General features: G+C 35.4%; 2 long non-coding RNA genes across 2 annotated transcripts in view; one reads left to right on the forward strand and one right to left on the reverse strand.

Moving 5' to 3' along the window:
• Positions 1–7,420: 7,420 nt before the first annotated feature.
• The window catches only part of LOC120317382, a 192,393-nt gene continuing 173,532 nt past the window's right edge, over positions 7,421–26,281 (reverse strand). Inside the window, exons 5-6 of the long non-coding RNA XR_005559218.1 lie at positions 10,764–10,851; positions 7,421–8,095 (exon numbers count right to left, since the gene is read on the reverse strand). This is a non-coding gene — a long non-coding RNA (uncharacterized LOC120317382). The remainder of the gene's footprint in view (positions 8,096–10,763; positions 10,852–26,281) is intronic.
• LOC120317383 overlaps positions 22,326–26,281 on the forward strand; it is a 53,109-nt gene continuing 49,153 nt past the window's right edge. Inside the window, exon 1 of the long non-coding RNA XR_005559219.1 lies at positions 22,326–22,398. This is a non-coding gene — a long non-coding RNA (uncharacterized LOC120317383). The remainder of the gene's footprint in view (positions 22,399–26,281) is intronic.

The raw sequence follows: 26,281 nt of genomic DNA on the forward strand, positions 1-26,281 counted from the left end.
CATCCATCAATAATTTTGTTATGTTAAATTAAGCTTTCTTCTTTATTACTGGAAAAACAGTGCTTCATCTGAAGAATTTTATCTCTACACTATGACATAATAGATTACAAAGTAATGCAATATCAATCAATCAATAAGTATGTGTATTTCCTTAGATGTAACTGTTCACAGTTTGTACCATAAGCTTTCTGCAGATTTGAGAATTACATTTGTGTCATTCTCTACAGCCAGATTTCTGAAGCAAAATAATGCTGAGGTTTTTCAGTATCATGTGTCTAGCTGACAAACAGCACTTGTAAATCTGGTAGACTTATGAAATATTACTATATTCTGCACTGAGACAGATAATACCTGAAAAAGTTCCTAATAATGTAAAATAGAACTACAGCAAGAGAAACAATCTTCAAAACAGAAGCTGGATAGAAGTATGCTGAAGAAACATTTAATATTTTGAAACAAATTTGCAAACTTTAAAACTATTAGATTGAATGCAACTTACTTAGTATGTATAGAGTGATACACACATACAGACTTAGAAAACATTTTCTAATAGAAAAAGAGTATAATATAGTATCACAATATATGTAATTATATGATTTATATTTAAATCCTAAGTGGGATCCAGAGTATAAAACAGCAGGCTTATTGGTTTCAAAGCACTGATTACTTATTTCAATGAGAGCAAGGGATAGAAGTACATATGCATCTTTTTCTTTTTCTAGCATCATTTTTTTTTTAAAAAAAAAATTCTTCTGAATAGTTTTAAAAGACAATCCAAGACATACCCCAATAAATGACAACATATTTGATTCATTGATACAAAAATAAACATGCTGGATGCTCACTTCTAGAACAGTCCTTTTGGAGTCTATTGACAGTGGATACAACATTTTTTTTCCAATGTCAAGAACCCATTGTGTCCATTACTGTGGAATTAAAAAAAATAGATACAACAGACTCCCAAGGTTTAAGCTTAGACCACCAATTGCTTGCTATAAATTCATCATGCCCACAACCAGAATTTCAGAGTTTATGAAGCCAGATGGCCCTCTGGACATGAGATGTTGGAAAAATGGGACACTAGTGTTGGTGCTAGAGGTTTATTACTTTAAGATGAAGCCTGAGCAGGAATTCTGCCTAGCAAGCAATAAAATTCTTCAGTCTCTTTTGTAGCTATCCTTACTGTCAAAATCCTTAGGCTGCCCTTCTTCCCTGTGATCTCTTCCTTTGGTCTTGAGCAGGATACCTGAGGCATAATATGTTCAGGGAAGCATGACCATCCAACCAACTGGCATCTCAGATCACTCTGCATGGGGAGGGGATATGTTTTTTCAATGTAACAAAGGCGTTGTTGGGAATATGAGGACTCCTTCAAGTTGCACTTAGCTCCTAGTGACCATGTTGACAAATAATTTTCTTGACACTAATGAAATTATCAACAAGTTCTTGGGAGCAATGTGGAAGTGCATTGCCACTATGATCTTCTGGAATGTTTCTTTTGTTAACTTAAAAAAAGGAAATGGAAAATATTATCATGGCAGACAATACTTAGCAAACCAAAGTACAGTATGCTGTTGGCTTATGTAGCTCGATGCTTTGCTAATATAGTTTATAATAATTATTAATTGCTTATTATTACATTATATGTGATTATTTACATGTAGCATATAATTAATATATTAATAAAATGTTACATAATATGTAATGTACAATTTATTATATTATATAACAATCACCATATCTAATTATATAATGCATAATAATTATCATGTAATAAGGGGAAAAGATGCCCTCAGGGTTGAATCAGCCCTTCTTCTGAGGTTCTTCAGCTCAGCAGTAATCTGTGCCCATGGGGAAACAATGGTTGACAAGTTAGATATCCTGGCTCCTACTTTCTCCCTCCCCCCTCACTATAAGCCATTTTCTCCCTTCCAAAGCAGACTTCTGAGTAACCAGAGAGAACTGAAGAGAAATTCTTGTCCCACCCTAAATATGAAAAGGTAAACTAAAACTTTGAGAAACTGTAGTTCAGTCTAGCTGAGGGAAGTAATAGAAGGCAACTCCAGAATTTAAACAAAAATCAACTTTATTAAAGAAACCAAAAATAGACAGAATTATACACAGATGACACAATTAAAATACACAAAACCTAATGCAATTGTGAGAACAACTAAATAATTTTCAATCTTGCCTAAGGTAACTTCTTCCTCCAAGCAACTTGCTCATAAAAAGTGGATGTTGGGCCCCACTTGTTCAATGTCTTGTTCTGGATAGAGTAGCATCATTCCAGGAAGGACCTGTGTGCAATCTGGGGGTCATTCTGGACTCACAGCTACTGTTCAAAGAACGGGTGGCAACTGTGGCCAAGAGGACACTTGCACAATTATATGTTTGCATTAGATGCACATCCTTCCTGGATTGGGAGGCCTTGCTCACAGAAACTCCTACTTTAATCACCTCATAGCTTGCTCTTGCCATTCTTTGCTATCTCAAGTATACCAATATATTTAAAATAATTTGGGATCCATGGTCTTGTTAACTATTCAGATATAAAACTCCTCCATTTCAAATGAAATCTGATGACTTTGATTTATTCCAATGATTTAACAGTATTGTGAAGAAAACATATGCACACACACACACACACACACACATTTCCAAGAAAAGAGAAATAGGACCCAATTGTGGATACATTTTCCTTATCAGTAATACTGCAGCAAAATTATTTACAGACAGTAACGTCCTTAGATAATTGTGATCTCACAGGGTGTTTCTCTTGGGATGATATATGCATTCCTTAGCTTTTTATATAATTGTTCTCTTTCATCCTTTTCCCCTTTTCAGTGATTTAAAAGTGTGATATTGGGGAAAAACAGGAAGGTTATTGAAAAATATGTTTCCATTATGACTTAAAGAGATTTTGTTTGGTTAAGATATTATGCTAAAAATTGGGAGAATATATGTTCTAGTACTGCCTTGGGTACAAAGCCAGTTGTGTGACCTTGGGCCAGTTGCTCTGTCTTAGACCTAGGAAGGAAGCAATGGCAAGCCATTTCTGACTAAGCTTGCCAAGAAAACTGCAAAACCAACTTGAAGTTGTGTGTGCAGACACAAATTACGCCTTAATAATTTTAAACAAAGAACTAGCATAACTAGATGGTGAATGTATGGCACAAAAGAGAATGTTTTGAATGTCAAATGTATATGCCATGGTAATAGATATCCTTTCCCAAGCTGGTACTCTCTACTCATTTGGGGACTCTAGCTCTCCATTTGCTACCCTTGACTAATTGGCTAGGAATTCTGAGAAATAGAGCCTCAACTTATTTGAAGGTAACCAGGTTGGGGTAGGCCACAATAAAAAATGAGGACTGTATGAGTTTCATTCTGTGTATGTTTTCCTATTTAATGCAGGTATGTTTTACTTCTGGATCAGAAAGCACTCATTGCCCATTGGTGGAACTGGCCTAAAGATTTCTACTACTGACTTCATGCGCCTAATCCCCACTCTCTGAGCAAATTCACCTCTCACCCACCTATGCAAACTCCCTTTGCCATAGGACAAAATACTGTTCAATCTAACAGCTTCTCTGATTTGACCCTGGCTAGAATCTCCTGCCTGTCATTTCTGACACACTGTAGAGCTTTGAAGCAATCCTGCAGCTATAGACCTATCAGCTGACCCACAATTGTCAAAGCAGTCATCTGTATTTTTAAAATGTCAGGACTATAAACCTTGCTCTGGATTTACCAAATTAAAGGGAGAGAGAGAGAGAGAGAGAGAGAATGAAAGAAAGAGAGAGAGAATCCATTAAACCTGGATACAGTTAACTGAAGGGCATATAATTTAAAACAGTCATTATTATTATTATTACTATAAGGATATTTTTTCTTACACAGTTCAATGGAAAAAATATGTATGTGCATTTAGAAGGGTTTTTCACAATTGCTGTTTTAACCAGTACTATCAAAGCCTTTGTTAAGGAAAACCCAGGAAGGCAATGATTTTTGTTTGTTTTTATACGGTTCCTCTGAACAGTATATTGTACATTTTTCTGAAAAGTTTTATGGAAACTGTAACATGCCAAAACGAGTCTAGATGAAATGGTGGAAACTCAATTACACCAGAGGAAACCCAGGCATACTGTCAGCCCAATAGATAATACTTTCTATGTCTCAAATATAAAGGCAGGACATTTTAGTATGCTGGGAGAAAACTTGCAATGGACAAAACAGTTGACCGAAAGGGAGAAACACAGCAGAAAAGTATATTATGCCACATTTTTAACTGGATCATAAAAATATTCTGTCCATCTAATCTGAACATCTAGACAGGGATCTGGTCTAAAGAGTTGGCAACTTTAAAACTTGTGAACTTCAACTCCCAGTATTCCCAGCTAGCATACCCCAGAATCCTGTGAGTTGAAGGCTACAAGTCATATAGTTGCCAAGATTGGACACCCCAGTCTAGACAGAGCTTGTTGGAAGTCCAGTACCAACACGAGATACAGGCGGTCTTAAGCCTTCTTGGTTTTTGCCTTTAATCTCCAGAATTCCTTTCTTCTGGCATTTACCCTTGACATCTCTCTTACTTTGAAAGGCCCAGTTTCAATAGGCTTTGCCTCTTACAGTAATTGTATGCAGCCACTTAACTTTTTATTGTTGTATTATGTATATTTTCATGTCTGTTGAACTTGTATTCAGAATCCACAAAGATTGGAGCACTATACACAAATGTTAATAAATAATAAGCAAACACTGCAGGCCTGTATGACTTTACAGTCTAACCTTGCAGAAGGAAAGGGCCATTTTAGAAGCAACTTTCTTTCAAAGGTCTTTCAAGTCTATTTGGAGGATAAGTGCCTAAGAAGAGGACACTCAAGACTGTATGCAGCCTAAGAGTAACTAAGAAAAATACAAGACTGTCTTTGAATTATCCAAACGTAGAATCATAGAAAGTTCCTTTTTCTAGAGTGAATTTGTGTGCATGCTAATGGCAGAAGAGAAACCTTAGGATCCAATTTAAGGGGGGGAAATTAGACTTTCCATGCATTACAATACACAGGATGGGCTAGAGAAATGCTGGTTATAAATATGTCTCAGGGACTATGTCACATTGCTGAAACTTGACAGTCATAAATTCTTATTCCTGATGATCTGTTTATGATCTTGATTTATGTCTTGGCTCCAAATTTTCCATAGGTCCTTGCATGTGACCTCCTGTCTTTGATCTCTGGTTGTTTATGACTTCCGTGTGTGCTCTGCTGTTTCTTGACTGCAAATGTCAATCATTCTGGAGCAGAATACCCTCTATTGACTCTAAGATGACAGAAAAAAAAAGTAAAACAACTGGCCAGTACATGCATTTTTAGGCCTTGATACAGAAAATTAAATGTAGGCATTTTTCCTTTTCTTCTCTCAGTTAAGAAATAAATTGCAGGAGATTCTTGCAGTCAACATGTATCAGAAGTGTACTTTGTTAGAATATTTTGGTGGAACCTCCTATTATCCCTGGTTGGGAAGAAGATATATGTGCTCTTTGCACTCACATCAGAGTTCTTTTTTTTCCCCAAGACACCCACACCCACAAACTGTATACTGAGCTCCAAAACACAGCTTGTTAGTTGACTATTGCACTTCAAAATAATTTAATTTTACCTATAGGTAAACCTTGAAATGTAGTAGAAAGATTATTTTAGCTAAGAATATTGCTAAAATAACATGAATATCAGAGAATTCTACCACGTGTTCCATTATTTTTGGTATATAAGTATAGCAAAAGTGACAGCAAAAAATCTCACTGTCATAATCTCTGATGATCTGAAGGCCTTCCATATATATTGTGGGCATGGCTGCTGTTTTCCTTAGTTTTTACATCACATTACATGTTTTTGTTCTTCCCTTTTCCCCTGGGTAAGGGAAAAACCTATGGCAACAGGATGGCAACATAACTTCCCCTCCTCCTGTTCATGAATTGGAATCTAGATTTGAAAGAAATTTCTTTTATAGTAAAATAAATAAAACAGACAAGGTTTAAAGAAGCCTGTGTGGACAGTGCATAATAAAATACCAATGTTCTAACAATACATATCAAAACACATTCCATGTAGGCAGTTCCTTTTATGCAACTCTTTCTAATAACTAGGCAGATCACATGAAAATGATTTAAACTGATACTTATCTATGTGATAATAACAAGAGCATAATTTTCTCCAAAGTAACAATGTTGGATATCTCCTGGAGGAAAGAGGAAACGAAGCCGGCCTTAAAAAACTTGGCACCAGGAACTATGGAAGACTGTAATATTATTAATATCCCTTGGAACAATTTGGAAGATGGTATGAATGATCAGAACTGCTGGAAAACACTTGCTGGCCAATGTGCTCTACAAAGGAGATAATGATGATGATGTGTCATATCCGATATTTTGATTCATCTTGCACAATAATTGGCATATGATCTTTCTACCAACATTTTCACAGCAATTCCAACATCCCTGGAATACTGCTGCTTCCCAAACTACTTATTTAACTACCACAGGAATAGACCTGGAGCAACGATCCAGATCATATTGGATTGAAGATCTTATAATTCCTCATAAGTGGCCATGCTAGGTAGAATAGAGGGTAGTGACAGCAAAACCGTGTTGGGAGGATCCAACACAATATGCTGTTGTTTTCCTTGTACTTTATCCTATAGCATCTTAGAACTCAGTATAATGAATATGGTAAATCTATTCCATTTAATCAACCATTTCTCATTCCTTCTCAGTCTCCTGACACAATCTTTGCACAGAGAAGCTTTAACTGGTTCTGATTGTTCTGTATTCCTAAAGAATACTATATTCTTCTGGCATGCATCAGAGGCCTATCTCAGAACACAGGATTTTGACTCATTTCCCTCGATTTTTTATCTCCAGCAGAATCCCAGTTATTAATAACTAGTATTTTATTAAAGTGAACCCTTTAGTAAATGGCTGAAGTTCATTGTAATCATTGGTCTTACCCCTTCCCTTTTCGAAATCACAATCTTTTTTTTTTCAAATAAATGTGGGCTATGTTTGCTCTAAAGACAGAATATTTTTTTTCTGCTGACACCAGAATTTTAGTGCATTACTTGAACTTTTCATTTGATTGTTCTAGGCCTTTTTGTGCAATATTGGTCATGTTTCTTCAGAAAGTTCAACCTCGGGGGGGGGGAATCACTATTTACATCCAAATGCAAAAGTCATTATCAGTCCCTGCAATAAAATACAGATATATACTAATACAGATCCAAAAAGATAGAGAGACATTGACAGATTCACACACACACACACACACACACACACACACACACACACACACGTTTCCCTAAAATTCTGTAAAGTATGGTGGAAAGTGAAAGTATCAACAGGGGGACAGATATTTACACAGCTTATATTCTCCTAAATATGTTACCATTTATTTTAGTTGGGAGAAAGTGAAATGCTAATGATTGATTCCCCAACTTTCCATGTTCCAAATAATGGTAACCAGCTTTGGAAGATGAGAATTCAGCAGCAGAGAAATATGTTGCAATATATAAGCTCTGTCTGTATCTGCTTGCTCTTTTGCATAACTTATATAAAGGCAGGATGATAGCAAAATATTGTATGAGAAAAATATCATTATGTTTATGTATTTTACATAAGAAAAAATATAATGTGTACTGGAAAAGGCTGATCATATGTCAAAGTATATTCAGATCCACAGCCCAAACAATATTCAAACATTAATAAGTTTACAAAGAAACAGTTATTTATGTAGAGCTGCATTAACAAGGGAAGCACAATGCATTTTGTTATATTTTTTCAGATCATAAAGTTTTAATAATATTGCTTCTGCTTTCTATAAAGTTGTGAATTGAGAGCAGGTTATGAACGGACTGTACATTTGTTTGTGACATTCCTTCAACAGATGTCCCAGATGAGGAAATTCCTCACAGATTAATGATATTATTGTGAAGTTTCCTTTCGAAGCCTTAGCGGTGAATCATGAGGCTGCCTGAACTGCAGAGATAGAGATGGCTTCTCTAATTACTCGCATCTTGGAACAACCAACTGGAATTTATTTACCTGGAACAAAGATAGGAGAAAATTGTTCAATTTGCATTTCCCAAACTAATACACGAACTGAAATGTAATATTTAATATTTGTACTTTCTTAGATTCTAAGAGTGCAGTTTTCTGAGCATAACAGTTTGCATTTAAAGAGGAAAAGGTGCTATAATAGAATAGCAATTGGATTATTGCCTTAAGGACAGTGGGATGGTTCAGTGGTTAAGACACTGGTTTTGTCGACTGGACAGTCAAGTTTTGAAACCCGAACACTGTGCAACAGGATGAACTCATGTCTTCCTGCCAACCTAGCAGTTTGAAAGCATGCAATGCAAATAGATAAATAGGCACCACTTCATTGGGAAGGTAGCAATACTCTGTGACCTCATGCAGGCTACATGACTTTGGAAATATCTTCAGACAGCGCTGGATCAATGACCTTGAAATGGAATGAGCACCACCCCTTATAGTCGGCAATGATTAGCACATATACTGTAGTCTGCAACGACTTTCACAGTAAAATCTGCTGAGACTCCTTGAAGAATTATAAGATTATTTAAAAGCATCAGAAAGGGGGCTTATATTCTGCAACAAGCAAACAACAAACTGTTTGGTGCACTCTGTTTTTAAAAAATTAAGCGAAGATGAAATAGCATTTCTTGGCTAGCATGCATATTTCAAAAAGTAAGGTCAACCTCTGTTGTCTTGGATCTTAGCTGGCAAATATTTTTTGCAGATCTTTACTTTTGTATTTATTTTTTAAATATGCCACTCTAAGATATTGCCCATAAAAGTGGAAAGATAAACCTCTCGTTACTAGGCTGAGGAAACACCAGGATCCTAATAGTAATAAAGTTCCAATCTCAGAGGGAGAAAATCCATGCCAGAAGAAGTTTCTGATCTTGCAGTATGCATCTAGAATGGTTCTTTTTGACACCAGTTCAGAATGGGTAAACCTAGACATATGGATAGGGTGAACTCGTTGTTTTCCTGCTGTGGTTCCATAGTTAACATCAACATAGAGGTGGAGTGTAGCAGTATGAGTTCTTCTCTTTGATTTCAGTGAGTGAGATTGTTTTAATTTAAAACACAGAGAGAGAGATACACACAGACACATACACAAACTTATGGAAATAGGAAAATAAATGCCATTCCATGCCTCCCTCACTTTTGTTCTGTAGCAACAGGTCAATAATGCAAAGGAATTTGCAGGATTCAGTACTGCAGTATTCCACCATCCCAGTACCATGGCTTGATATTTATGCTATAATTTTAAACCAGACTATTATCAAGTTTCTATATTAATAATGTACAAATGCAATCAGTCGAGTCCTTCCATTCAATTTCATACGTATACTTATCATCATAAACTTAGAGAATAATAGAAAGGAATATTTTCAGCCAAACCTTTGCTTAGTACAGGATTAGACTCCACTTGAACAGATCAAATACAAGAGTTGACTCCACTTGAACATATTCACCATTTCTCAGAATAATTGTTTTCCTATCAAACTGTTCTTATTATTTGTTTTTAATATTCAGCTGGAATCTGGGAATTAGATCCTGTGAGTTAAATCCACCTTACATTCGTCTGTCCTGAATTTTGGAACAATGGAAAACAACTCTTCATTCTTGTCTGTATCCTTTCAGATACAGTATTTGAAGATTTCTATCAAATATTGTCCTTAGTATATTTCTTCCCAAGATTAAACATTCCCAATTCTTTCACTCTTTCTTTGTAGAATTAATTTCTGTTCATTCTTATTTCTTTTTCTCTAAATCTGTTTCAGTTTGTCTGAATCTTCTTAAAGTGTGATGCCCAGTTCTAAAGGTAGGTATGACCTACATAGCATAAAATAATATTTCCGCTGTTGATGTAACCTAACTTTTGCTATCTATTTTTGTGACTGCATAACACAGTTGACTCATATTTCATAACTACAGTACTATATCAGGCTGAAGGCATATCTACACTGCAATGTTGTGTATAACCTGGATATTAAATTCATTCAAAGTAAATATATATTTCATTGTCATGTTTCTATTAATCTCAAGTTTCAGTCCTGTAATTTACTCTGTTTGTTTCAGTTCTTTTCAATCCTTCATTAAAGTAGCTGGACAAAAATAAGAAAGAAAATGAAGAAAAAAAAAAATAGGAATAGCCTTGCCTTTTTCTTCATCATATGCTAGTTTTTGATCTATTTCATCAAACAGCTGGTATACTGATTTTCTTGTTCCTTTTATTCTAAACAATTTTAATCTTTGTCCAACCTCATCTCATCCTAAAGTTCATCTTTTCACCTATAATTTCAAACTTCAGACTGTAATCATTTTAGTGACCTGTTTCTATTTTCATTTTCTATATGTGCTTTTTTCATTTTCAGGTTTTTATAAAGCTTTGTAAAAATGCACATTGGTTTCATCTACTGTTCTCCATCATTTTTCCTCATTAGAATTATTTTCAATTGTGCTTATTATTTTGAATTCACTTTTTAATGAATTTCCATCTACATTAAGCTCCTTTTTCCATTAGTTTGTTTTTCTAATGAATCCTCCTTATCCCTTTTCTGGGTTTATTAAAATCCAGTCCATTAAATTTTATTGTTTTAAAACCCCAAAGAAAAGTATTTGAGTATACATAAGTTGGTTTCCTGGAAATACAGACAATATGTTATCATGTACTTACTATTTCCACTTCCTTGACTACATGTCCCAATTGATTAGTATCAATTAATAGTGTAGAAGAGATATTTTCTGCGGCCTTCTTCTATTCTCTGAAGAAAAAAAATGTTAGCATGTCAGGAATTTTCTGGTAGGACCATGCATAACAGAATTTGTCTCTCAACCAATGACAGGGTAATCAAAATCCCCCATCACTACTACCACTTCATGCTTCTTTGAAAGATCTTTTAAAATGCAGTAATCATATTTTTTCTCTAATACAGTGGATCATAATAGACACAACAGTTTTTATTGTCTTTATTCCTCCACATATTTTAACCCAAATTCACTCTACAGCATTGTTTCTCAGCCTTAGAAACATTAAGGTCTGTGGACTTCAACTTGCAGAATCAAAGTCCACACATCTTAAAGTTGCTAAGGTAGAGAAATATTGACCTATAATATTGGCAAATTAAATTGGATTACTGAACAAGCTTAGATACTTTTAACATAGTAACTAATTATTTTCAATTGTGGGTGCTTCTTTTGAACCAATTGCATCTTCAATTTCTCATTTCCAGTCACAGAAACCATCTAACCAGGTCTCCATTATACCTACTGAATCTTATTTCCTCCCACGACTAGAAGTTCAAGCTCAATTTATTTGTCTCTGGTATTCTATTAGTAGGTATGATGGTCATACATTTTATTTGTGTCAATAGCAGCACTTACTTTTCCTTCCACAGTGCTCAAGTATTTATGTGAAGTTCTTCCTTCAGAGTTCTTATCTTCAAGCCCAAAAGGATTACATTTTAAATCCTTCTGGTCAAATTTACCATGCTTCAGCCTGTCTCATACAAGCAGTCCATTATTCTCATAATTAAGACTATTGTTCCAGGAATCTAATCTCTTCCATCATCATCAGTTGCCTAACCAGACACTCATTTGCAATATTCATCTTTCCCACTCCAATCGTTTTAGATTGCAGGGAAAACCACCCAAGATCAATACACCACATCCTTCCATCATCTTGAGCTTCCTTCAGCATTCATATTCCTTGAAGTATAATTTATTTCCACATAAATTAGATGGAAGAGTTATTTGTCTGTGGGATTCATAAATCTTGAAAGTCAGTCCTGAGATATCCTTGATATTTATTTGTAGCAGATAGTTCATATCATAAACCACTGAGTTCAAATAGCATACAGGTTTTTTTAAGTAATGAGACACCAACCACTACAATTCTTTCCTTGATTTGATCAAAACCAAATAGAATGTAATGATTATTTCCAGAGATTTGGAAATTATTTTAGTTATTGGTTTTTTTTGTCTTTATTCCCATTCAATTCAAATAAGACTGAGTGGCTTATAAAATATCAAACGTATATTTCCTGGAGGAAAAAACCCAATAATATTAAAAAACAAAACAAAACACAACAGGGTTTCCACAACCCATCTAATCCCAGGTCTGGAACACAACCAGGTCTTAAGGGACTTTAAGACATTTGGAGAATGAGAGCCATATGTATTTCTGGGGATTCAGCATCCTGCATTCTTTCATTCTTTCTTTTCCTTGATTTGAAGATTTGAAGTTTACATCTTTGAAAACCTGAAAATTGTTTCTTAGTTCTAATGGTGCAGAATACTGTCTATATTTTTTGATTCTTGTTGTTGTCAATTAACCTTCATTCTTTATTTGACTATTTTCCTATGGTAAATTGTTTTCAGTGTTAGTTTCTACCTTAGGATCTCCTTTATGGGAACCAATAAAACATCCTTTATTATCAAGTATCCATTTACTACTCCTATTGTTTGATTTATTATTCATTATATTTATTATTCAAGGGTAACTACAGGCTTGTGTTTGCTGAATACGTAGGCCAGAATGTGGTCAACCAGGAACATAAATAGACATGAGCACTATAAGTAAAGGATTTCTCATCCAAGGATCTTCATCTTCACTTTTGTTTCTTAAGCTTTTACCAATTTTACTGCAGAGAAAAACATATAATCATAAAATAATAAAAGTTGGGAGAAGTGGCCATTAGGACATTGAGTCCAATTCCCTGTTCAGTGCAAGAATCGACATTAAAGGAGATGGATGATAGTCTCGCTCTATTAGGAAGGTTTTTTTTCTCATCAATATTAAAGTGGAATTTGTGTTCTTGTAATTTACATCCATTATTCTGTGTCCTGCACTGTGAAACAAGAGAGAACAGGATTTCTTCCCTAAGACATATACTGTATTTTAAAAGTGCTATCAGTTTCTATCACAGTCATCTTTTCTTAAGGCTAAGCTTAATGCATATCTCTTTCAGTCTCTCTGCAATTATTCTAATTTCTAGTCTCCTGACCAACACTTTTTCCCTCTCCAAAACTGTCCTGTTTTTCAGAATCCTGCCCATAACTGGACACAGTATTTGAGACAAAATCCAATCAAAGCTGAAGAGAATAAAATATTAGTTTCAGTGATTTTTGAAATTATACTTTTGTTAATGCATTCTAAAGATTTATTTGTTTTCTTTGCATAATATTTCACTGCTGTTTCGTATTCTTTAAAAACTGACTATTGTTCCAAAATATTTTTCTAAAAGCACTACTACCAAGCTACCCATTCAACTACTATCAATACTACTTATTCAGCATTCTACATCTGTGCATTTGATTTTTAATTTCCTAAATGAGAAAATTAAATTTGCAAAGTGAAAATCTGTGAAAAGAACAAAACTATCGGATTTCATTATATTACTTTTAGTCATTCCTCCAAGCTATGAAAATCATTTTGGGCAAAGGAATGTAGGTCTGACCTTGGGAGTGGGGAATGAATGAATGAATGAATGAATAGATTTTCAGAACAGATTGTTCAGTCCAGAGAAAGAGGAAAATAGGAGAAATAAATTCAAAATAACCCCATATTGACTTTATTTCATTTACGATGGAGGAAACAAAATCTGTTATAGGCTTTCAAGACTCTGCTTCTTTTACCCTTCAACAAGGAAAAGCTGGCTGTCTGAGGAAGCTTTGCAAATAGCTGAGGAAAGAAGGGAAGAGAAAGGCAAAGGAGAAAGAGAAAGATACACCCAATTGAATACAGAATTCCAGAGAATAGCTAGAAGAGATAAGAATACCTTCTTAAATGAACAGTGCAAAGAAATAGAAGAAAATAACAGAATAGGGAGGACCAGAGATCTCTTCAAGAAAATTGGAGATATGAAGGGAACGTTTCATGCAAAGATGGGCATGATAAAGGACCAAAATGGCAGAGACCTAACAGAGGCAGAAGAGATTAAGAAGAGATGGCAAAACTACACAGAAGAACTATACAAGAATGAGCTTAACATCCCAGATAACCACAATGAGATGGTCACTGACCTCGAACCAGACATCCTAGAATGTGAAGTGAAATGGGCCTTAGAAAATCTGAGCAACAACAAAGCTAGTGGAGGTGACAGTATTCCAGCTGAGCTATTCAAAATCTTAAAAGACGATGCAGTAAAAGTGCTACACTCAATTTGCCAGCAAATTTGGAAAACTCAACAGTGGCCACAGGATTGGAAAAGGTCAGTTTACATTCCAATTCCAAAGAAAGGCAATGCCAAAGAATGTTCAAACTATCGCACCATTGCACTCATTTCACATGCTAGTAAAGTTATGCTTAAAATCCTACAAGCTAGACTCCAGCAGTATGTGGATCGAGAACTACCAGAAGTACAGGCAGGATTTCGAAGAGGCAGAGGAACTAGAGATCAAATTGCCAACATACGCTGGATCATGGAGAAAGCTAGGGAGTTCCAGAAAAACATCTACTTCTGCTTCATTGACTATGCAAAAGCCTTTGATTGTGTGGATCACAACAAATTGTGGCAAGTTCTTAAAGAGATGGGAGTACCAGACCATCTCATTTGTCTCTTGAGAAACCTATATGCGGGTCAAGAAGCAACAGTGAGAACCGAACACGGAACCACTGATTGGTTCAAAATTGGAAAAGGAGTCCGGCAAGGCTGTATACTGTCGCCCTGCCTATTTAACTTATATGCAGAGCACATCATGAGAAAGGCAGGGCTAGATGAATCAAAAGTTGGAATTAAGATTGCCGGGAGAAATATCAACAACCTAAGATATGCAGATGATACCACTCTAATGGCAGAAAGTGAAGAGGAACTAAAGAGCCTCTTGATGCGGGTGAAGAAGGAGAGTGCAAAAGTTGGCTTGAAACTCAACATTAAGAAAACCAAAATCATGGCATCCGGCCCTCTCAATTCCTGGCAAATAGATGGGGAAGAAATGGAGGTAGTGACAGATTTTATTTTTCTGGGCTCCAAGATCACCTCAGATGGGGACTGCAGCCAAGAAATTAAAAGACGCTTGCTCCTGGGGAGGAAAGCTATGGCAAATCTAGACAGCATACTAAAAAGCAGAGACATCACCCTGCCAACAAAAGTGCGTATAGTCCAGGCCATGGTTTTCCCAGTTGCAATGTATGGCTGTGAAAGTTGGACCATAAGAAAGGCTGAGCGCAAAAGAATTGAGGCCTTTGAACTATGGTGCTGGAGAAGACTCCTGCGAGTCCCTTGGACTGCAAGGCGTTCAAACCGGTCAGTCCTAGAAGAGATCAACCCCGACTGCTCTTTAGAAGGCCAGATCCTGAAGTTGAAACTCAAGTACTTTGGCCACCTAATGAGAAGGAAGGATTCACTGGAGAAGAGCCTAATGCTGGGAAAGATTGAGGGCAATAGAAGAAGGGGACGACAGAGAATGAGATGGCTGGATGGAGTCACTGAAGCAGTAGGTGTGAATTTAAATGGACTCCAGAAGATGGTAGAGGACAGGAAGACCTGGAGGAACATTGTCCATGGGGTCGCGACGGGTCGGACACGACTTCGCAATTAACAACAACAACAAGGAAAAGCAGTCCTGGAATCTTTGCCATGCCTACTCCTTAAGCCTGCATACCACAAAAGGGTGACATTTCTTTCTTCAAGAATATTAATTATGTTCTCCAATTTTGTATGATCTGCAATCTGAAAATAATTCTTCCTTTTTATCCAAATCCAATAAAAATATTGAAAGTTAGACAACCCAGAAATCAATGAGATTTTTTTAGTATGGTTTTCAAGTATAATTTATCAACTTGATTGTCATGCTAGTCAATGTATCCTTAACTGGATTGCTGATCAGTATATCATGGGGTACTTTATGATAGATATGCTTTGTTGAAGTCAAGGTATGTTATATCTACAGTATTCCCATAATTTACTAAAGAAGTTATCAGTCAAAAAAATAAATAAAGATTTGCTATAGCAATATTTGTTATTGGTAAATTCATGGTGATTTTAGATAAGTACTGCATTGTTTTCAGAATCATATCTGAATTTAAGATCCTCCCAGATACTGGTATCAAACTGATTGGTTTTTAATTTGTGGGATCTTCCTTTCCTCTAGTTTTGAATATTGGACATTTGTTTCTCTTTGTTACCAATAATTGTTACCAATTATTCAGGAGCGCTCAAACATAAAGTATGGCAGTCCATAGCTAGTTGCTTCTGTTGCTAGGATGCCCCTTTTTTGGTTCCAAACTTTTAAAATTTTTCAAAGTGAAAAGGTATTCTCATTTCTCCCTGTCTCATTATCGGTTTAGTCAAATACTTACTCCTTTTTTAGAGAGGAAATTTTAGGGATTCCTCTTTAAACTCCCCAGACAGCTTTCATAGGCTAAAAATTGTTTGGTCTTGCTGTTCTTTTCTCAGCGAGAGAACTAAAATGTAGTGCAAAACAATCAAAAATTATATTCAACTAATTAAAATGCTGGTAGCAAATTTACTCATGTATAATGGTGGGTTTAAACTTTTAAAAATAAATATATTCCTTGGGACTGCACCATACATTGGTGTTACATAACATTGAAGTAACATATCTCATCTATTGTTCTTTAATTCTGTACATCTACTTTCATGAGGACATATTATGGCTTTACTCTAGTTCATTGGTGAGAAGAATGCTTTTCTCATCTCCTATCTCATGAAAAAGCGATTATCATGTGTCTGACTAATGAAACACTTCAAATAACTTTCAGGCATGGTTTAACCTAAAAAAGCCTTTATTACTGTAGAGACGTGTCAGCACAGCATGATGGATGCCAAGATCTGAATTTCCCTTCCCTTTGCACATAACATTCCAGGCATTTCCCCTCCCTTATTTTGGGGTTATGATTCACATTTTCCAATTAACCTGGAGAGCAAAGATTCACTTCTGTTCCTTTTCCCGGGCTTTCCTTACTAATCTCCTCCCTTTCTCGTAAACTGAATTAACTCTAAAAATACCAGACAGTTCTGCATATTTTGTCAAAGCAAGAATATTCAATATTAGCAGTGTTGACAGCGATGTTCTAATCCAGGCAATTATTTTGATAGATTATTTAAAAAGAGAGTAAAAGTAAAAATAAAATAAATAAAAATATTCTAATGTTATTATATACTTGACAAAGAAGATGAGTCTGAAATCAATGTAAAACAATGAAACATGATTTTATATATGGTTTAAGCATAAGTATTTTCATACATACATATGGCTAAAGAAAGATTTTTAAAAATCTAAAAAATATTATGGTAAAAACCAAAAATTAAAGAATACAAGGATAATAAGCAATAGAAAAGATCATCTTTGCTAGTGTCAAGAGTTGATCTTTGGGGAGAAATTGAAACAGAAAAAAAAAGGAGAAACTTGAGTGAAAATAGAAGGGCTGCAACAAAAGAAAGTTTGAATTCTTAACATCTTAACGAATTCCTCTATCCATTAACTAGCTATTTGTCTTAAAATCTGATGGAAAGCCAACTGTGGTAAAGTCATGTTCATATGGCTGGGCCAAGGGGACTTCCTTATGTCTACTTCTACTGCAAACGTTAGTATATCTTACATATGCCTTCATAGGTATTTGTTCCGAATTATTTTTCTACTGTAACTGTCCATTTTATGATATTGTTTATTTTATGTGTGTAAGGATTTTGCTGTATTATTTTTTCATATATTAGCTACCCGAAGTGGTAGGTAGGCATTTGAAGAGCAAGATATATTTTAAAATGTAATAAATAGATGGTTCCAATCAATGCTTTGTTTAAAAAAAAAAAGGTGCCAGAACTCACAAACGTCATATAACCTGCCTTGCCTACCCTACAAAGTTTCATTCAAAAAAGGTGCCGGAACTCCACTCTGCGTATTTTATGACAAAAAAAAGCCCTGGTTCCAATTGATTTAATATATTAAATTTACCTCTAAATATTTAGTATATTAGTGTTCAGAAGTTGCATATTGTAGTTTCTCTTACAAGTGCTTTTATACTGACAGCTGTTAAGATAGCCCAACTTAGAACGTTTTTTCCTATCTTTACATACCCTACATTCAGATCATTTATAATTTGCTTCTGCTACATTTTGATCTCAGCATTGTTGTTAATTAGAGGTGACTGTAGTTTGATTAATTGCTAACATATGTCACATATGTACTGTATGAGAAGCTGCAGTCTACATTTTTCCATTTATTGAATGTGTGATCCAGTGGATATAAGCCAAACATTGTTTTTAAATAAATAAAAACCTAATCATATCACAGAGAATAATATAGACATAATCAGAATACGATACACTAATTTCTTTGAAGTGTTAAGAATATACAATAAGAATATGCCATAAATCATAAGGTAATGTTAGCAGGATCATATAGGCCATCAGAATGTTTTTGGGTTAATCCCCATATTTGATTCCAGTTTCTCAATAAGGTCTGATAGCTCCACAATTTGTTTATATTTGTTTGCTATGTTTCTTGGCAAAATTCCTATTTACCTATGAAATTAGAGAAAAACATACAGCATCTTATTGGAAAATTAATAAGCCTGACCCAGTATGAGGTATGTATAAACCATTTAAAATTTTGTAGGTTTCTAGCATGATACCAAATGAATTTGTAATGGATGGTTCAGGTCTCATTAGTGGTCCATAGACCCCTGGGGATCTGTGATATCATCACAGGGGGTTCACAAAGGCTTGAAGAAATGTTATGATTTAAATTTTAAGTCTTAGGGGTCCATGGCCATAATCTGTGGCCATAAAAGATATTTAAAGGGGATCCATGGTAAAGAAAAGTTTAAGAACCACTGTTCTAGAAATTTAAGGTTCTGATTTGAATTGGAAATATGTGATTTAATATCAAATTAGAGCTTACTTCTTGGAAGGTTAGGTCAGCTATTTTCAACTTGTAATAGTTTATTAAAATGAAGAGTTTCAAGTACTCAAATTCAAATTCAAAAGCTTTTGCTTACTAATAGTCTAGATCAGGGGTGTCAAACTCACAACATCATGTGAAGTGTTACGACGTATCACGACTTTTTCCCCATTGCCAGAGCTGGGGTGGGCATGGTTTTGGCATGACGCATCTGACCCACGGGCTGTCAGTTTGACACCCCTGGTGTAGACTCTAGATGATATCTATTTCAGTTCTGTTAAGGAATTTGCACTAACAAAAATATGCCTAAAATCACCCTTTGTGTCAAGGAGTTTGGCAAATGGCAAATGATATTCCAATCTTTTAAAAAAAAGAAATAATGAAATTACAGACTATTTCTGGATATGTTTTTAGAAAGTTGCAACTATCAGTTAAGATTAAAACTAAGAAAACCAAAGAGATTATCTGCATTGACAGGCTATATCACACTAATATGGACAACAGCCCCTTTTGAATGATTGGAGTAGATGATCTCACACTGTAGTTGGCCAGGTCAGCATGGCCAGCCCATCACCACTAAGTTGCTTCTGCCAACTTACCACTGCCAAGTTGTCACAGGACAACTCAACACAGCCAATTCACTACAGGAAAAACTCACTGTGGGCAGCCAGAGGAAGAGGCAGGCAGGTAGGCAAGCAAACAGATGGGCAGAGCACAGACTGGCAGTGGCCAGGACTTTCCATTTTCACAAACCTCTGCTGCTGCCACTACTGATGCATTGAGTTCTGGGCCATTCAGAGTTCAAGCTATTCAGCAGTGGAGGCAATGTTCAGGCTGTTCAGGGGTGGCGGGGAGGTGGTGGAGGCCAGGTGTGCCCCATTTTTACAGCTCCTGCCACCACTGCCATGGTGGGTCCCTCAGTGTTGGGGCTGTTTGGGGGCAGTGGTGGTGAGTGGGACAGGCAGTGGAGGCTAGGGCATTGCATTTTCATACACCCCACTACCGCCCCCCCATCATTGCCCCAGAATGGCCTGAACATTGCCACCACTGGACAGGTTGAACTCCGAATGGCCTGGAGCTCAGTGAAGCAGCAGCAGCAATAGCAGCAGTGGCAGAGGACATGAAAATGGAAACCCCTGCCTCCTCAGGCCCTCCGCACTTGCCCACTCTGCTGGCCCGGCAGAATTAAACATCAATATAAAAAACATAAAAATCCATAGCTGAGATATTCTAACACCATCAACACAACCAATACAGCCAATGCACAGACTTTACCACATTTCCAGATCCTGCTTATGAGCTTTTCATGGTCATTAATATAATGCTGTGGGAATAGAATGCTAGACTTTCATATTTTATCTGTTTCAGCTATATCTGAAAAATCCAGCTTAAATCCAATAAAAGCTTTCCTAACCTACATATTTGAATATACTAATATCCAGATACTCTAGATATTCTACTATTGTCTCTTATCTCCTTTGTTCTATATAAATGTAACCATCTTCATAGACAACAAGAGTAATGAACACTACAGCAAAGAAGTCGTGCTTAAACTTTTAATGGACAAACATGCTGTGGTGAAAATGTATGAACATTTTAAGTGCAGTAATACAGAATGTGCTCTACAAATGAATTTTGAATGCAAACATAAAAGAAAATAAATGTTCTCTCAGAACATTTGTAAGTGGGATTTGTTCCTGCAAGCAAAATGATGGTTATAATGAAGGTCTACTAGGAAAAGTTATACTCTGGGAAAAAAGTAGGTGTTTTCATTTGCTGGCTGTAGCTAATTTTCTTTTAATATATGGTTTTTATGTTATACAGCCTCTGGTAGTAAGTGAAATATAATTCTAATTAATTTTTCCTATGGCTGTAGACAAATCAATAACTGTAAGGATCCCAAGGGAAAAAAACACGCAACATGGTCTTCTAGGTTCCTAACAAACGCAAATAAAATGACCTTTTCTTGACAACTATGAATATTGTTCCACAAATTTACTACTAAAATTGCTGCAATCAGCAATTCATAGTGCAAATACAGAGCCAATAATAAACTTAAATAATTGTTCATTATGGCAAAGCAGGATGTAAACTTCTACCAATTGTTACAAACTTAATTCAGGAATATTCATATGAAATGATTGAACAATCACATGCTAGGAGTCTGTCATTATTTTCATTATAAATTTCTACCCTACCAGCAGACACATCAGCACATTTGATATCTATTTTATTTTATATTGGAAGTATGAAAGCTATCAGTTGATATCAGATACAAAGCAGTGACTCAGGAAAGTAGACAAATGTGATGGATGAAGATGTTGTATGTTCTATCTAGAGATTCATTATCAACACCAGTACACACATTATTTTGTTAATACTTGCTTGGGTCACTAGCAGGAAGTTCCATTGTGGTGGACTAGACAGAGAAGTAAACAAATACCTGCGCACACCCAGGAAAAGACAATGGCAAATCACTTCCCTATTACACCAAGGAAAGCACATGGATGTGTCCATTAAATCAAGTCTGATTCAAGGCATTTTTCTATATCACAAATTATCAGAAGGTTTTGCCCCTGGCTTATAGACCTTATCTAAGCAGATCAACATGCTTATTCATATGATGAATAAAACACTCTTACATCCATTACTACCCATGATTCTCCTCTCTTCTCACTCTTCTCACTCTTTACAGTTCCATTGCCTCCATGTCAGACCTTTAATGCAATAATCATAGAATGATATAAGTATAGAGTGCTTGGTGCTCTCTGACTTTGGTTGTGTGCAGATGTTTCATTACCTGACTAGGTAACATCATCAGTATTAGTAAGTGTGGGTTTGTTCCATATTTATACACAGAATCTTACACTGCCAGTATTGGTATAGGTGTGGCAGAAAACAATACCCAAATCAAGGAGCTTCCAAGGAGAAAACCATAGGATTTGTTCATTTCTTATAAATATCAAAAATAACCATAACTAAATAAATGTATTAGTTTATTGAGTACAAAATGCATACATTAGTTACTGCCTTAACTGGTGCTGTGGTGGCGCAGTTATTAAAATGCAATATTGCAGGCTAACTCACTGCTCATCACTAGGACTTCAATTCTCACCGGCTCAAGGTTGACTCAGCCTTACATCCTTCCAAGGTCAATAAAATGAGGACCCAGATTGTTGGGGCAATATGTTGACTCCGTAAACTGCTTAGAGAGGGCTGTGTAAAGCACTATGAAGCGGTATGTAAGTCTAAGTGCTATTGCTATTGCCTTAATATGATTTATCTATTAGTCAATATCTCTCCTCAGCTAACTTCTGGTTCTATTAAGCTCCTCCTTCAACTCCTGCTTGACAGTCTAACAGCTTTCACAGGCAACAAATGGAAAGTCACAATTTTTTTCTACAATGCAAGCAAAAATCCTCTCAGTGCTGGAGGCTTTGAATGAGGTATGTGCTGTTAAGGAGTTTTGTTTGTTGTTTATTTCCATTTATGTACATCATTAAGCTTATGGGTTTATAAAAAATTCCCTACATGTAAAGTGTACTGATGTGAAATTTAGGCTCAAGCCATTGATTTAGAAAGAAGCAGCATGATTAACTTGGAGAAATCGCCATTTTATAGGCAGTTTTCAGCACACAGTCACCAGTCTGGGACCTGTCTGCAGTGTTCGATTCAAGGAAGTCCTATTAATATTTCAGGAAAAAACAGTTTTCATAGTTACACAAGGAAAAAAAATCTCCATTTGTATGATTGTATAAGAGAATCTCTGAAGATTCACTTTCTTCAGCTATGAACTCTGACAATCAGAGACCTATTAAAAGGCATGACTGAAATGTTATTTTTAAAGTGATAGAGTGGGAATACTAGTCACCATATAGGGAATAATCATATTAATGTTAAATCTGTTAAATATATCTCATTACATTTAAATTAAATCAAATTTAGCTTTTGTTACCAGTTTCTTTGTCCCAAATTAATTTTGGGAGTACAATCTTTCGTATGCTACTTAACCAACAAAGCTTGAATCAGAAAGCCAGTATTCCCCATATTATTGACATAATCACCCATATTTTTGTTGATATTTTATGTCAGCCTGGTATATTCTGTTGAGAATAATGTGAATTTTGAGGTCAGATTTGATTGGAGGCTGAATCCCACCACTGTAGGTAAACATTTTCTTTGTTACCTATGAAGGCTGTTAGACTATCGAACAGGAGCTGATTTTTGAACTGATAAATTCAGTTAACTTACTGAAGCATGTTGGATCAATCATAACAAAAGAGAAATTTGACTAATGTCTATGTGATTATGACATACATGGCATATTAAACTGATCTAAACAATCTTTTCTTGATGACAGCTGAAAAGATATCGCAATTCTCTAATACTTGCTATTCTTTCATGTTCTGAATGAATCCCTATTACATCTCACTCAATATTGATCTTTAAACCATGTCTCCCATTCCGTTTCCTTGTGTGGTCACTGAACAGTATAAAAGTTCAATAGGAAGATCAGCTGCTCATCCACTTTTTTGCTAAAGCAATTTGTATTATGGATTTGCTTTAGCAGTCTACAGTGGCAGTTGCTGTTTTTACTATTTAAATGCTTTGATTATCTGACCTTGCTTACTTTATCTTTTTAAGCACTGTGTACTGGCTTTAAAAGTTGATCAATAATGGGGAATTCCTCCATCACATTATGCAGAAATCAATCCTGATTTGGGCTATTTGTATTTTTCTCTTACAAGTCCATCTGTCTATGTTAATTTTATATTTTCTCTTTCTTTTGTAAGTAATTTGGACCCGTATTTTAAAACAGATATTCCTAGGTCTCAGGAGAATACAGACACTATATATCAATAGAACAACTACATCAGAAAGTTGTAAAATAATTCCTTAAAGGATTTTAGGTTGATGTGGCCTAAACTTCGAGATTTCTGCTGCCACTGCAGTTTGGATTATAAACTTCAGAAGATTCCTTTCAACTTATTATGCTGCATTTAATAGTATTTGAAAAATTCTAAAATGTAATCTTATTGATTTTTCAAGGCATTTATTAATTTTATGAGTTAGGATTAGATCCCTTCCTATTGTCCCATAAGCTCATGTATTAATTGTGAAAGGAGTACTGATTGTTCAGTAGAATAGATATCTCAACTTTTTAATAATTACATTGCTAATATAGATAATGATTGATGACAGGATTAGTGTTAGTAGTAAACTAAGGACCAAAGGATTAAAAATTTTCAGTGTGATTCTCTCAGCACCTAGTAGCTATCTCAGGGGTGTCAAATTACCAGCCCGTAGGCCAGTTACATCATGCAGAGCCCACGCCCACCCCAAGTCCGGCAATGCGAAAAAAGTCATGACATGTTGTGACACATCATATGACGTGGTGAGTTTGACACCAGTGTACTGCATAGCATGTTTTTCTAACAGCTGTTCACCATATAAACTAAATCATACAATTGATGATCAAGTCAATAACATCTGTTTTAGTCCCCAAAAGGTATATGCAAAGCTAAAAGCTTGCTCCAAACTTGGAATGATGTTTATTCACACATATTCAATTTTATATGGTATTATCTTTAATTAGCCATCTTTTAAATGCAACATATAATTTATTTCTTGAATCAATATGTTGCTGACTTTACTCTCTCATAGGACCAATTAGCATTCAAGTAGCCACAGTGTGTCCTTATCCATCTGTTTTTGCATTGCCCTTCCTTTTGACTCTACATAGTGGAATGTGGATTAGTGGCAATGGCAATAGAAATGAGGGACTCCACAGTTGGGAAAGCATAGACAATTATTGTAAAACATTATTTGCAAGGTCAATGAGCATTTTTCTGTGTTCCAAGTATCTTTAAAATTGTTTTGATGTTGTGTGTCAGTTAACATATAAAATGATTGCCATAGTTACAGAATGTAAAGACCAGGTTTTATGCTATTATAAAGACTAGGTCTTAGGTATGGCAACTAGGCAAAACAAAAACAAATCTTTTAGGCAGAGTATTACTCAGTGGGTGAATGGTTTTAAGAATATAGAATGTGCCCTAAATGGCACATTCACTCTTTGCCGTGCATTTAACAAAGGAGGATGAATTTAGAAGGTGCTACTGCAAAAAGAGATTCCAACCCAGTTCACAAAATTCCAAGATTACAAACACATTTAAATAAAATCAAAGAAGTAGGATTTTTTTATGATTACATTTTTCATGAATCTGCAAGGGAGAACCTAATACTTGTGATTGGAGAGGCTCAGGCACATGCAGTGAAGCCATTGGATGAGTCTCTATTCCTCATATAGTTGGTCAGGATTTATACATTGAGCATACTAAGTGATCATGGCCCAAACCATGTTTTGTGCTTATAATCACTATTTAGGAAACATGAAAACCCATCTAGCTTACACAGATTTTGTGATTGACATATATTGTGTGGGTCAGAAATATTACCAGTTTGCTTTCAATTATCCCCAAATAATGAATTTTGCCTTTCCCCTAGATGGGATTTAGATTGACTTCCAAGTGACATTTTATGTTGGTGTAACAATCTATTTGTATAATTCTAGCACACTATATTAGACTTCACTACATTAAGAAATATTCCAATTATAATGACTATTTCTTATCAACTTAACAGGGGAAGAAGATTGGTTTTAAAACTGTTTCTATTTTGCTTTGTTTGGGTATTATATTACTGTTCAGTTTCTTTTTACTGTATCTTTTAATGTACTGTACATCTTAAATGAATTGATGAGCAGAAATCTGACACATGCTTTAAAATGAAAGGTGTCCATGTATCTTACCAATTATAAAATCCACATACAATCTTAAGTACATCTGTGTAACAATAGTGATAAATTCTGCCACGCATGAAAGTGAAAGCAGAAAAAGTCTAATTCTGGAGATAAATAAAGTAATGTAAAAGCCAAACATAAAAACTAGAATTAGTTCCAAATCTACTGTTCAGGAAGTTGCCAAGTTTGAAGACCCCTCATCAATTCATTATGTTTGTTGTCCTGCAAGGCAGGATGGGATATAAGTTCATTTTTTCAGTACAATCATGTACTGTATTTTTTCAGTACAATCATGTACTCCTGTATTTAGCAGAAAAACCACACAGCTAAACAAGATGTGGTTGACAATATAGTGCTAGATGATGTTGAATAGCACTCAATATACTAGTGAAGAAAAACTGAGAATCTTTTGGTGTTTATAATATGGCTAGATTATAGTTTTTGGATTGTCTAGTTGCTGATGTTGCCATGCACAAAAATAAGAAAGAAAAAATATGTAAAGAGAGAATTAAAATAGAAACATGAAA

This window comes from Crotalus tigris, unplaced genomic scaffold (assembly GCF_016545835.1).
Source record: "Crotalus tigris isolate CLP2741 ecotype Arizona unplaced genomic scaffold, ASM1654583v1 scf7180000019636.1259824, whole genome shotgun sequence".
Taxonomy (NCBI): Eukaryota; Metazoa; Chordata; class Lepidosauria; order Squamata; family Viperidae; genus Crotalus; species Crotalus tigris.